The sequence below is a fragment of the Dama dama genome, chromosome 15 (genome assembly GCF_033118175.1).
Source record: "Dama dama isolate Ldn47 chromosome 15, ASM3311817v1, whole genome shotgun sequence".
Classification (NCBI taxonomy): domain Eukaryota; kingdom Metazoa; phylum Chordata; class Mammalia; order Artiodactyla; family Cervidae; genus Dama; species Dama dama.
The window spans coordinates 25,862,777-25,876,019 of record NC_083695.1 but is presented as its reverse complement, the minus strand read 5'-3'; the positions used below and the strand labels follow the sequence as shown (position 1 = coordinate 25,876,019).

General features: G+C 37.3%; 1 protein-coding gene and 1 pseudogene across 1 annotated transcript in view; both read left to right on the top strand.

The window, feature by feature from the left end:
- CTNNA3 (catenin alpha 3) overlaps positions 1-13,243 on the top strand; it is a 1,844,203-nt gene that overhangs the window by 1,524,047 nt on the left and 306,913 nt on the right. The window lies entirely within an intron of this gene.
- On the top strand, positions 8,774-9,760 carry LOC133070561 (cyclic AMP-dependent transcription factor ATF-4-like; annotated as a pseudogene).

The following is a 13,243-nucleotide window of genomic DNA, read 5'->3' as shown; positions in this document are numbered from 1 at the left end:
TCTTTCCCATCATCAGGGTCTTGTCCAATGAGTTGACTCTTCGTATCTGGTAGCCAGAGTTATGAGCTTCAGTGTCAGTCCTTCAAATGAATATTCAGGGTTGATCTCCTTTAGGATGGACTGGTTTGATCTCCTTTCAGTCCAAGGGACTCTCAAGAGTTTTCTCCAGCACCATAATTCGAAAGCATCGATTCTTCCTTATGATGCAACTCTCACATTAGTACATGACTACTGGAAAAACCATAGCCTTGACTATATGACCTTTGTTGTCAAAGTGATGTCTTTTTTTAATTTATTTTTTTAATACACTGTCTAGGTTTGTCATACTTTTCCTTCCAATAAACAATCAACTTTTAATATTTATAGTCTTTTATATACATCTCTCCTTTTAAAATTCTTTTTTTTTTATTATTATTATTATTTTTTTTTCCAGTGGGTTTTGTCATACATTGATATGAATCAGCCATGGAATGGATTTACATGTATTCCCAATCCCGATCCCCCCTCCCACCTCCCTCTCCACCCGATTCCTCTGGGTCTTCCCAGTGCAACAGGCCTGAGCACTTGTCTCATGCATCCCACCTGGGCTGGTGATCTGTTTCACCATAGATAGTATACATGCTGTTCTTTTGAAATATCCCACCCTCACATTCTCCCACAGAGTTCAAAAGTCTGTTCTGTATTTCTGTGTCTCTTTTTCTGTTTTGCATATAGGGTTATCGTTATCACCTTTCTAAATTCCATATATATGTGTTAGTATGCTGTAATGTTCTTTATCTTTCTGGCTTACTTCACTCTGTATAATGGGCTCCAGCTTCATCCATCTCATTAGGACTGGTTCAAATGAATTCTTTTTAATGGCTGAGTAATATTCCATGGTGTATATGTACCACAGCTTCCTTATCCATTCATCTGCTGATGGGCATCTAGGTTGCTTCCATGTCCTGGCTATTATAAACAGTGCTGTGATGAACATTGGGGTGCACGTGTCTCTTTCAGATCTGGTTTCCTCAGTGTGTATGCCCAGAAGTGGTATTGCTGGGTCATATGGCAGTTCTATTTCCAATTTTTTAAGAAATCTGCACACTGTTTTCCATAGCGGCTGTACTAGTTTGCATTCCCACCAACAGTGTAAGAGGGTTCCCTTTTCTCCACACCCTCTCCAGCATTTATTGCTTGTAGACTTTTGGATAGCAGCCATCCTGACTGGCGTGTAATGGTACCTTATTGTGGTTTTGATTTGCATTTCTCTAATAATGAGTGATGTTGAGCATCTTTTCATGTGTTTGTTAGCCATCTGTATGTCTTCTTTGGAGAAATGTCTATTTAGTTCTTTAGCCCATTTTTTGATTGGGTCATTTATTTTTCTGGAATTGAGCTGCAGGAGTTGCTTGTATATTTTTGAGATTAATCCTTTGTCTGTTTCTTCATTTGCTATTATTTTCTCCCAATCTGAGGGCTGTCTTTTCACCTTACTTATAGTTTCCTTTGTAGTGCAAAAGCTTTTAAGTTTCATTAGGTCCCATTTGTTTAGTTTTGCTTTTATTTCCAATATTCTGGGAGGTGGGTCATAGAGGATCTTGCTGTGATTTATGTCGGAGAGTGTTTTGCCTATGTTTTCCTCTAGGAGTTTTGTAGTTTCTGTTCTTACATTTAGATCTTTAATCCATTTTGAGTTTATTTTTGTGTATGGTGTTAGAAAGTGTTCTAGTTTCATTCTTTTACAAGTGGTTGACCAGTTTTCCCAGCACCACTTGTTAAAGAGGTTGTCTTTTTTTCCATTGTATATCCTTGCCTCCTTTGTCAAAGATAAGGTGTCCATAGGTTCGTGGATTTATCTCTGGGCTTTCTATTCTGTTCCATAAATTCTTTTAAGATTTTTTTTTTATAGAAAACCCTAAAGATTCTACCAGAAAATTACTAGAGCTAATCAATGAATATAGTAAAGTTGCAGGATATAAAATTAACACACAGAAATCCCTTGCATTCCTATATACTAACAATGAGAAAACAGAAAGAGAAATTAAGGAAACAATACTATTTACCATTGCAACAAAAAGAATAAAATACTTAGGAGTATATCTACCTAAAGAAACAAAAGACCTATACATAGAAAACTATAAAACACTGATGAAAGAAATCAAAGAGGACACAAACAGATGGAAAAACATACTGTGTTCATGGATTGGAAGAATCAATATTGTCAAAATGGGTATACTACCCAAAGCAATCTATAGATTCAGTGCAATCCCTATCAAGCTACCAACGGTATTTTTCACAGAACTAGAACAAATAATTTCACAATTTGTATGGAAATACAAAAAAAAAAAAAAAACAAAAAACTCAAATAGCCAAAGTAATCTTGAGAAAGAAGAATGGAACTGGAGGAATCTACCTTCCTGACTTCAGGCTCTACTACAAAGCCACAGTCATCAAGACAGTATGGTACTGGCACAAAGACAGAAATTTAGATCAGTGGAACAGAACAGAAAGCCCAGAAATAAATCCACATACCTATGGACACCTTATCTTCGACAAAGGAGGCAAGATATACAATGGGAAAAAAAGACAACCTCTTTAACAAGTGGTGCTGGGAAAACTGGTCAACCACTTGTAAAAGAATGAAACTAGAACACTTTCTAACACCATACACAAAAATAAACTCAAAATGGATTAAAGATCTAAATGTAAGAACAGAAACTATTAAGCTCCTAGAGGAGAACATAGCAAAACACTCTCCAACATAAATCACAGCAGGATCCTCTATCACCCACCTCCCAGAATATTGGAAATAAAAGCAAAACTAAACAAATAGGACCTAAGGAAACTTAACAGCTTTTGCACAACAAAGGAAACTATAAGCAAGGTGAAAAGACAGCTCTCAGATTGGGAAAAAATAATAGCAAGTGAAGCAGCAGACAAAGGATTAATCTCAAAAATATACAAGCAACTCCTGAAGCTCAATTCCAGAAAAATAAATGACCTAATAAAAAAATGGGCCAAAGAACTAAACAGACATTTCTCCAAAGAAGACATACAGATGGCTAACAAACACATGAAAAGATGCTCAACCTCACTCATTATTAGAGAAATGCAAATCAAAACCACAATGAGGTACCATTACACACCAGTCAGGATGGCTGCTATCCAAAAGTCTACAAGCAATAAATGCTGGAGAGGGTGTGGAGAAAAGGGAACCCTCTTACACTGTTGGTGGGAATGCAAACTAGTACAGCCACTATGGAGAACAGTGTGGAGACTTCTTAAAAAATTGGAAATAGAACTGCCATATGACCCAGCAATACCACTTCTGGGCATACACACCAAGGAAACCAGATCTGAAAGAGATACGTGCACCCCAATGTTCATCACAGCACTGTTTATAATAGCCAGGACATGGAAGCAACCTAGATGCCCATCAGCAGATGAATGGATAAGGAAGCTGTGGTACATATACACCATGGAATATTACTCAGCCATTAAAAAGAATTCATTTGAACCAGTCCTAATGAGATGGATGAAGCTGGAGCCCATTATACAGAGTGAAGTAAGCCAGAAAGATAAAGAACATTACAGCATACTAACACATATATATGGAATTCAGAAAGATGGTAATGATAACCTTATATCCAAAACAGAAAAAGAGACACAGACATACAGAACAGACTTTTGGACTCTGTGGGAGAAGGCAAGGGTGGGATGTTTTGAAAGAACAGCATCGAAACATGTATATTATCTATAGTGAAACAGATCACCAGCCCAGGTTGGATGCATGAGACAAGTGCTGGGGCCTGTTGCACTGGGAAGACCCAGAGGAATCGGGTGGAGAGGGAGGTGGGAGGGGGGATCAGGATGGGGAATACACGTAACTCCATGGCTGATTCATGTCAATGTATGACAAAACCCACTACAATATTGTAAAGTAATTAGCCTCCAACTAATAAAAATAAATGAAAATAAAATAAAAATAATTTTTTTTATCTTGATTTTTTATCTTGTTTTTTTTTTTATCTTAAATCACTCTGGTGAGGTTTGGTATTTTGTGTTTGCTAAAGACGATATAAACACAGAATATATATATATATATATATATATATATATATATATACACAAGTACTTTGGAAACAGCACAGTACTATACAGATTCTATTTCTTTCAATTACTGCTATTCAGTGGCAATACATATTTTGATTTAGTTAAACTTTACTGTATTGTTCTAGAATAGTATTAGTCCACAAATGTTCACAGAATTCCAATGTCAACTGTGGTTGCACTTTCTCTTTGTGATTTATTACCTGAGGTTATGTAAAGGCATAGACATTGGTAGGTTTAAAATTCTTTTCATTTTTCCTCCCCATGTTTGAGTGGCTACAGAATTACTGAATACTATACAACCTCCCTTTCCATTCATCTATCTGCTTATTCCAGAAATGACCTCTTCCTGAGCCTCATCTACTGCCTGGGAATCTTGAAACTGTAAGTGGGGTGGAAAATTGAGCCCGGATAAAAACATTTTGGATATTCTTTCTCCAAATTTTCTCATTAAACATTACAGAGAAGAGATGAGTAACACTGACAGAGCAGCTGATTGTGCCTGGGAGAAAAACTGTGGTGGTGTGAACAAATTACATCATCTTAGAGTAGCTTGCATTGTGCTGTTTCAGCTACTATGAATGACTATAGGAAAATATTTTTTATTAATGTTTTATTAATTTTTTATTACTCTGGCTAACTAAATCAGGTAGAAAATTAGTAATAGTGATTTTGGTTGCCACATTGCTTCAATCCAAATGAACACAATATGATGAGAGCCACATGGTGATCACCGGCTCTCATCTCTTTAAAATTTGAATCATAGATTTAGAAAGGAATAAATACATCTATGTCTAAATAAATTGATATAGTCAGTTAACCTTTTGATTCCCCCATTTATTGGCTCTGTCATAATTGGTTTTACAATGTAAAAGGCACCACTATTTAAAATTATTTTTTGGAAAAATAAATGGATGGCTTATCTAAAAGATGGGCTCATTTTTGAGGGTGGAAACACAATCAGAGCAGGATATGTGGCTAAGACATGTAGAACATTTTAGAAAAGATTCTTCAGCCATTTCATGGCTATGCAGATATCTCCAAAAGGAGGGAATTGTACATTGTCTATTTTCAATGATGTTCTTTGGGAAAGAGAAACACTTTCTCTCTGGTTGTGTATCATACAAAAGAAGCATAATGACCTTATCCAAAAAAAAAAAAAAAAAGCCTCTCCCTTGGAGTGCCTACACATGTTTTTCTCATTAAACATAATGGATAAATTTCATAAATGCTATACAATAACAGTGTGGTCTTTAAGGATCAAAATATGTATCTTCTAGAAAAACATATATTAAATAATAACATCCAAAATCATACATTATAAAAAAAAAGCTTATTTTCTTCCTTATCTAGACTTATAGTGTTTTTCCTTTTAGGTGAATTGTAGTTAGATACTATTTATTTGCATTCACCAAAGTATACCACGTTCTGAGAAAGTACATGAAAACTAAATATGTGCACATATCTTTCCTCTGCCAAGATGCTATCTTTAGAAAGTACTAAAGACTGCCAGTGTGTACTTTTATTTTATTAATTAATATTTAAAAGTTTAGAAAAAAGAGAGTTCTGTTCAGTCACTCAGTTGTGTCCAACTCTTTCCTACCCCATGGACTATAGCATTCTACTCTTCCCTAACCATCACTAACTCCTGATGCCTACTCAAACTCAAGTCCATTGAGTTGGTTATGCCATCCAACAATCTCATCCTCTGTTGTCCCCTTCACTTCCCACCTTCAATCTTTCCTATCATCAGGGTCTTTTCCAAAGAGTCAGTTCTTCACATCAGGTGGCCAAAGTATTGGAATTTCAGCTTCAGCATCAGTCCTTCCAGTGAATATTCAGGACTGATTTCCTTTAGGATGGACTGGTTGGATCTCCTTGCATTCCAAAAGGCTCTCAAGAGTCTTCTCCAACACCACAGTTCAAAAGCATCAATTCTTCAGTGCTCAGCTTTCTTTATAGTCCAACTCTCACATCCATACATGACTACTGGAAAAACCATAGCTTTGGAGTAGATATACCTGTTAGTAAATTCCCAGGCTGTGGAGGTGGACAGACTTTGGTCAGTGTGATTCTGTACTTTATTACCTGTATAATGGTGGTTATATGCTAATGCATGCCTATAAATTTAAAACATCCCATAAGATAAGCAAATCTTTCATTTTACAAAGAAGAGGTTTTTTTAACTGGACAATTTAATGACAAAATCTTTCAAGGGTGTAGGTGAAATAGCCCAACATTTGAAAATTGCTTAACATATTAATTTAAATTATAATTTTTTTTTTTAGTCGCTAAGTTGGGACGAACAATTTTGCAACCCCATAGACTGTAACTGACCAGCCTCCTCTGTCCATGAGATGTTCCCAGCAATAATACTGGCATGGGTTGCCATTTCCTTCTCCAGGGGATCTTCCTGATGCAGGGATCGAACCCAGGACTCCTGCATTGCAGGCAGATTCTTGACCACTGAGCCACCTGAGAAGCCCATATTTATAGTACAAATTGTATAACACATCTTAATTCAGATGTTATGTGGTCTTTGTTTAGATGTTATAAAACCCTTTTTTATTTTTCTTTTGCCACTTGAGACCTCAGTAGCTTCATCTTTAAATCTTCCAAAACAATTGCTCAAAGAACATCACTCTGAAACACTCAAATTTATGAATCTATGAGTGATGTTACCATTGTAACTTGTATTCCACAAACATTATCCCAGAAAATTAGGTCAGTCCCACCTACTCATTTATTCCACAGGTATATATTCATGATCTCCATAAGGTAACCACTTACTTTGATATGGTGATTTTCAAAATGTTCACTTAAAATTATGTATGATAGTTAATAATTGTGAGACAATATTCCCATGAATTGTTACTAAATTTGTTACATTTATTTGCCTCTGTCTTTAAACTCATGTAAGTAACCTCTATAATCAGTCCAACCTAGAATTAATTCCCTAATAATAGTGATCAAAATAAAATTAACTGAGTACATACCTGGGCTTCCCCGTTGACTCAGTGGTAAAGAATCCACCTGCAGTGCAGGAGATTCAGGAGATACACGTTCAATCCCTGGGTCAGGAAGATCCCCTGGAAAAGGAAAAGGACAACCCACTCCAGTATTCTTGCCTAGAAAATTCCACATACAGAGGAGCCTGGAAGACTACAGTTCAATAGGTCATAAAAAGTTGGATACAACTGAGCAACTGAACATGCATATACCTGGTAAAATGATTAAATTTGTAAGAAGTAAACTATAAAGTGACCACCTTTTCCCTAGTAATAGTTGTGTAACAAAGTCCTTCTTTTATAGGTGGATATATTCATTAAATTTGTATGTCTTTTTTTTTTTTTCCCTTGGTCAAATTAGTGGTAATGATATTATCAAACTTTCTGGAGAGTGATGAGGTTTAAATTAGGACATTTAGTGCCTTGCACAGAGCTAGTACTTAGCATGGCATATAAGTGGTAACTTCTTATAATTATAAAAAACATTGCCAACTTTATACTGCATTTTTTAATGTTAAGGATTAAAGATTCTTTTAAAAGCCATACACATAGATAATGCATCCACACATTATGATAGTCCTTATAGATAAATTTATTATTTTATATCTATTTATAAACTGAATCTAAATGAAATTTTAAAATAATGATGCAATTATGCATCAACTAATGTATATATATATATATATATATATATATATATATATATATAATTTGTCATTTAAAATTTTTGTTTAAAATATATTTACAAGGGAAAAGTATGTGTATAACCATATTCAAATTTTGGGTTTATGAATTGATGTCGATTTTTTTTTTTTTTTGTTGCTATTTTCACCTCACAATGGCAAGTCTTAGTTTTCACATAAGTTAGAGTCTAGAAATCCATTTCTAAATTGAGGGTTGAGAACTTGGAATATGTTTGGTTATAGAAGCAATATAATCGAAGATATTTTGATTCCCAGAATAATCTTCCAAAATATGCTCAATCCACATTATTTTCAAAATTGTGTGTATATGCATGCATGTGATGAATTATTAAAGAATACAGTTGTATAGAAAATGAGCAGAATGAAATAATAGATACTTATGTTCAAAACTATTCTTGAAAGAAAGTCAAGTTTATTTAGTGGACAGGAAACTACAACATTGAAAAATTCGTGAACGTTTCGAAGCAGGCTTCTCGGTCTGTCTGTGAGCTTTTGAGAATGCTGACATTGATTTTTTTATGACAAATTTCATCTCCAAGTGTATTGACTTTTTAACATTAACATTGAGAGATTTTTAGCTTAATTCTATGAGTTTGTGATTGTGCTCAACTTCTGGTATTGTTTATGCCCTTACTAATGTATGTGTTTCTTCATTTATCAAGTGTTACTTGATAAATGTAACCAGGGCTTCTGCTCTGTGCCCTGGTACTCAGAATAGGCATTAATAATCTCAGTAGGAATGAGCTGTGGTACCTATAACCTTGCAATTCAAATTAAGAGGAGGAGGCAGATGTTTAATCTTATAAATCCCTTAGTGTTAAAATGGTGTAATAGAAACATGAACAAATAGGAAGACAAGGGAGAGAAGGAAATGGTCAGCTATAGGTCAGTGAGAGCACAGATGCCAGTTACGAGTGTCTGTGCTGCATGCTGAGTCACTTCAGTCATGTCTGACCCCTTGCAAACTCCTGCGACAAGGCTAAGGCAGGCTCCTCCGAATGGCTGGCTGTGGATGGGTTGGTCAGTTTCTCAGACAACAGCAAGGAGGATGCTTTCTCTGGGACAGATTGGATGGTGGAGACAATGGATTTGAAGGAGTTTGATTTTAATGATACCCTGTTGAGTATGGATGACCTGGAAACCATGCCAGATGAGCTCTTGGCCACGTTGGATGACACGTGTGATCTCTTTGATCCCCTACTCCAGGAGACTAACAAGGAGCCCCCCCAGATAGTGAACCCAATTGGCCATCTTCCAGAAAGTTTACCAACAATTGACCAGGGTGCCCCCTTCACTTTCTTGCAACCTCTTCCCCCTTCCCCAGGGGCCCTTTCTTCCACTCCAGATCATTCCTTTAGTTTAGAGCTGTGCAGTGAAGTGGTTATCTCTGAAGGAGATAGCAAGCCAGACTCCACCACTTGCATTACTGTGGTCCCTCAGGCATAAAGGAGGAGGATGCCCCCTCAGATAATGATCGTGGCATCTGTATGAGCCCTGACTCCTCGCTGGGCTCTCCCCAGCACAGCCGCTCCACCTCCAGGGGCTCTCCAAATAAGAGCCTGCTATCTCCAGGTGCCCTTGGTGGCTCTTCCCACCCCATATCCTATGACCCTCCTGGAGAGAAGATGGTTGCAGCAAAAGTAAAGGGTGAGAAGCTAGACAAGAAGCTGAAGAAAATGGAGCAGAACAAGACAGCAGCCACTAGGTACCGCCGGAAGAAGAGGGCAGAACAGGAGGCTCTCACTGGTGAATGTAAAGAGCTAGAAAAGAAGAATGAGGCTCTGAAAGAGAAGGCAGATTCCTTGGCCAAGGAGATCTAGTATCTTAAAGATCTGATAGAAGAGGTTCGCAAGGCAAGGGAGAAGAAAGGGGTCCCCTAGTTAGGGTAGTCAGGAGTATGTGCGCTTGTATATAGGAGGCTGAAGCTGTGTTTTAATAAATTATTTTGTAGTGAAAGTGGACTGTAGCCCACCAGGCTCCTTTGTTCATGGGATTCTCCAGGGAAGGATACTAGAGGGGGTTTCCATTCCTCCTCCAGGTGATCTTCCCAACCCTGGTATCGAACCCTCGTCTCTTGCATCTCCTGCCTTAGTAGGCAGGTTCTTTACCACTAGTGCCACCTGGGAAGCCCAGTTATAAGTTTAACAATGCAATACTCACTTGATAATATACATTATCAAGTGTGAAACAGATCGCCAGTCCAGGTTGGATGCATGAGACAAGTGCTCAGGGCTGGTGCACTGGGAAGACCCAGAGGGATGGGATGGGGAGGGAGGTGGGAGGGGGGTCCAGGATGGGGAACACATGTAAATTCATGGCTGATTCATGTCAATGTATGGCAAAAACCACTACAATATTGTAAAGTAATTAGCCTCCAACTAATAAAAATAAATGAATGGTAATTTATGAAAAAAAAAAAAAAACAATGCAATATTCAGTACTGTGACAAGATACACATCTTGAGGGGAAGACAGAGGCAGAATTTTGGACGATATTTATACCATACCAAGGTTTTGGAAATTTATCTTATATATAATAGATCTATTGAAAGGTTTTGATTAGGAAAGTGCTCTTGTAGTTATAAGAACTTTTAGTTTTTTAATCTGTAAAATAAGGGGGACTAACTTGGTGTTTTCCATCCCATCTTCAAAAATTTTGTGATTTATCAGCCCAGTTGAGTCATTATTTTGTCTGACAGAAGAAGTTGAGAGAGAATGAAAGAAGTTGAGTGAGAAATTTAGAGGTGTTGATTGCTTATGTCAGCCACCATGTAGTATCAGCAACCAAGGAAAACTTGACTGCTATAGGAGGAAGCCAGAAGTGGAGAGAGAGAACAATATGAGTCTTTTGCCCTCATTCCTCTATTTAAAATAACTATTTTACAAGAACCTACTCTTTGTGAAGGGGCTTTTACTGAGCTCTCAGTGTATGATATAGATTTTTTTTTTTTTTTTTACTAATGCTTGGTAACTTTATTAGAAAACAAGGATAGAAGTGAGTCTATGAAGTTGATCCTAGACTCACCTCATATTTTTCTGCTGGATTAATAAAAATAGATAATTTCAGTCAGTTTTTTTAATGTTTGTGGTGTGTAGCCTTCTATAATTTGACATCTGCATATACTACAAAGTGATCACCACTTCAGGTCTACTTACTATCCATCACCATACAATTGACCCTCTTTCCTTTACCCATTTTGCTTACCCCCTAGCTCCTTTCTCTTCTGATAACTACTAATCTGTGCTCATTACTCTGAGTTTGTTCTTATTTTATTTTGTCCTTTTTCGTTTGTTTTGTTTAGATTCTACACATAAGTAAAATCATGCAGTGTTTGTTTATCTTCATCTAACTTATTTTACTTGGCATAAAACCCTCAAGGTCCATCCGTGCTGTTGCAAATGGCAGGATTCCATTTTTTTATGGCTGAGTTTTATATATATATATGTGTGTGTGCATGTGTGTGTGTGCATGTGCATGCATGCTAGTTGCTCAGCGCAACCCCCTGGACAGAGGACCCCGCCAGGCACCTCTGTCCACAGAATTCTTCAGGCAAGAATACTAGAGTAGGTAGCCATTCTCTTCTCCAGGGGATAATCCCAACTCAGAGATTGAACCTAGGTTTTCTGCATTGCAGGCAGATTTTTTACCATCTGGGCCACCAGAGAAGCCCTTTACACACACACACACACACACACACACACACACACACACCTATTTATCCATCAATGGAAATATATGTTGATTTCTTATCTTGGCTATTGTAAATAATGATGCAATGAATATAGGGATGCATATATCTTTTCAAATTAGCACTTTTTTTTTTAAATTTTATTTTATTTTTATTTTTTTTTCCAGTGGGTTTTGTCATACATTGATATGAATCAGCCATGGATTTACATGTATTCCCAATCCCGATCCCCCCTCCCACCTCCCTCTCCACCCAATTCCTCTGGGTCTTCCCAGTGCACCAGGCCGGAGCACTTGTCTCGTGCATCCCACCTGGGCTGGTGATCTGTTTCACCATAGATAGCATACATGCTATTCTTTTGAAATATCCCACCCTCACATTCTCCCACAAAGTTCAAAAGTCTGTTCTGTATTTCTGTGTCTCTTTTTCTGTTCTGCATATAGGGTTATCGTTATCACCTTTCTAAATTCCATATACATGTGACAGTATGCTGTAATGTTCTTTATCTTTCTGGCTTACTTCACTCTATATAATGGGCTCCAGCTTCATCCATCTCATTAGGACTGGTTCAAATGAATTCTTTTTAATGGCTGAGTAATATTCCATGGTGTATATGTACCACAGCTTCCTTATCCATTCATCTGCTGATGGGCATCTAGGTTGCTTCCATGTCCTGGCTATTATAAACAGTGCTGTGATGAACATTGGGGTGCAAGTGTCTCTTTCAGATCTGGTTTCCTCAGTGTGTATGCCCAGAAGTGGGATTGCTGGGTCATATGGCAGTTCTATTTCCAGTTTTTTAAGAAATCTCCACACTGTTTTCCATAGCGGCTGTACTAGTTTGCATTCCCACCAACAGTGTAAGAGGGTTCCCTTTTCTCCACACCCTCTCCAGCATTTATTGCTTGTAGACTTTTGGATAGCAGCCATCCTGACTGGCATGTAATGGTACCTCATTGTGGTTTTGATTTGCATTTCTCTAATAATGAGTGATGTTGAGCATCTTTTCATGTGTTTGTTAGCCATCTGTATGTCTTCTTTGGAGAAATGTCTGTTTAGTTCTTTGGCCCATTTTTTGATTGGGTCATTTATTTTTCTGGAATTGAGCTGCAGGAGTTGCTTGTATATTTTTGAGATTAATCCTTTGTCTGTTTCTTCATTTGCTATTATTTTCTCCCAATCTGAGGGCTGTCTTTTCACCTTACTTATAGTTTCCTTTGTAGTGCAAAAGCTTTTAAGTTTCATTAGGTCCCATTTGTTTAGTTTTGCTTTTATTTCCAATATTCTGGGAGGTGGGTCATAGAGGATCTTGCTTTGATTTATGTTGGAGAGTGTTTTGCCTATGTTCTCCTCTAGGAGTTTTATAGTTTCTGGTCTTACATTTAGATCTTTAATCCATTTTGAGTTTATTTTTGTGTATGGTGTTAGAAAGTGTTCTAGGTTCATTCTTTTACAAGTGGTTGACCAGTTTTCCCAGCACCACTTGTTAAAGAGGTTGTCTTTTTTCCATTGTATATCCTTGCCTCCTTTGTCAAAGATAAGGTGTCCGTAGGTTCGTGGATTTATCTCTGGGCTTTCTATTCTGTTCCATTGATCTATATTTCTGTCTTTGTGCCAGTACCATACTGTCTTGATGACTGTGGCTTTGTAGTAGAGTCTGAAGTCAGGCAGGTTGATTCCTCCAGTTCCATTCTTCTTTCTCAAGATTACTTTGGCTATTCGAGGTTTTTTGTATTTCCATACAAATTGTG